Genomic DNA, 1,753 nt, shown 5'->3' with positions numbered 1-1,753 from the left:
ATGTGAAACAAACAGCATTCCAACTTCTTTAAGAAATTAATTGAACCAATATATCGACAACTTCCACGTTTTCAGAGCCTGCCTGGCCCTTGCTTAGGAAATGAGAACTGCAGGAGTGTCATTTTGCATTGAAATCCACAGAGATCTCTTCTCTTGCCAGGCTGCCCTCCTCATGGCAAAGCCCAGCAGTGCTACAGGACTGGAGAAGAGCACAGCATGTTGGGTGTCCTGAACATGTATTACACTGCTCTCCCTGCCAGGGTTGGGGGGGGGGGTCATGGTGCTACCCCACACACACATTAGTACCAGTCAGTGCAATGATGCAGGGTATCATCTCTATGTTAGCGCATGGCATTGCCCTCATCACCATCTACACTACACATCACTGCCGTGTGATGCTCTGTACACCTCCTCGCTGTGCACTGACTGGGTGAGCAGGAGGTTCTCAGGTAAGAGAAAAGGGGCTTCATGGGGTGCATAGGCCAAGAATCAGGGGGAGTGACAGGAGGAGACATGCCCCTGCTCTGCAAGGGAACGGCTGCAGGATTCCTCTTTTTATCTAAACCCCCGAATGGATTTGCCACTGAAAGAGATAATCCACATTATGTAGACACAAAATTACATTCACATGAACACACGCACACAAACACACACTGTTCTCCCCTGACAGTGGGATGCTGGCGATGGGATCGAGGCCTCGAGGAGCCCAAAGGTAACACAGGGACCTCACTGGCCTCGATGCTCTCCTCCTTGTGTTGCCAGAAGAGCACTGTCACAGCACACCTACCCTTACTGGGGCTCCCAGCACTGTAACACTGCTGCCAGGTAAGGCAGTACTGGTGAAACCAGACAGAGATAGCTGGAATATGCCCACTGCCCCATAGCTGTGCATCCTGAGCCCTGCATCGCTCTAGAACTTATCCCCTCTGTTTTGTTGTTTATGTGACAGCCGCTGCTGCTGTGGTAGCACTCTTGGTGCTGTTCCTTTGGCTTAGCCTGAGAGCACTGCCAAGGAGATTTTACAACACCTTCAGGGCACTAAGGGGCAGCAGCAGAAGGACTATCTGCACCACTCTGGTCCGAGGCATTCGGACTGAGATCCATCCAGGCATTAATTCAGTGAAAGCCAGATGGGATCAGGCTGAAACTGGCATTATGAGCCACTGGAAGCAAATCCAATCCACACAGTTTTAAGTGCATGCAAACCGTTTTCTGTGGGGACCTGGAGTGCCTCACAAGGGCACTCAAGGGACCAGGTGATTGCTCGTGCCATGCATTGCAGCAGTGTAACCGGGGCTCACGGCCCTCCCTGAGGTAGGGATGACTGCAAAGGCCGAGTCATGAACCTGAAAATGTCGTGTTCTTCTCCTTATGCACCTTGCTGTAAGAGAAACGTGCTGTATCTCATTGCTGTGACACATGCCCATGTCTTGCTCTCTGCTAATGGCACCCAGAGAGAGAAGGGCTCCATTCAGCACCCACAGGGAGTGCAGACACACGGGGCCAATTGTTGTCAGCTGCTCTTCACATCTCCCCAAGGCCTCGCTCCTACCCAAAGTCAGCGTGCAGAGCACACACCTTGTGGGGCACTGCAGCTGGGCACCACCCAGCAGCATCCTGGTAAACTGTGCTCCTGTGCCTGTCTGCCACAAACATCGTCACAAATAAGAAAGCAGGACAATGTCTTAAGCCAAAGTGAGACATTTGTACGTGTGCCGGCTGCTGCCTCACCCTCACTCTTTCTTCCCCCTTG

This window comes from Coturnix japonica, chromosome 1 (genome assembly GCF_001577835.2).
Source record: "Coturnix japonica isolate 7356 chromosome 1, Coturnix japonica 2.1, whole genome shotgun sequence".
Taxonomy (NCBI): Eukaryota; Metazoa; Chordata; class Aves; order Galliformes; family Phasianidae; genus Coturnix; species Coturnix japonica.
The sequence above is the reverse complement of the archived record's forward strand: the minus strand, read 5'-3'. Positions refer to the sequence as shown.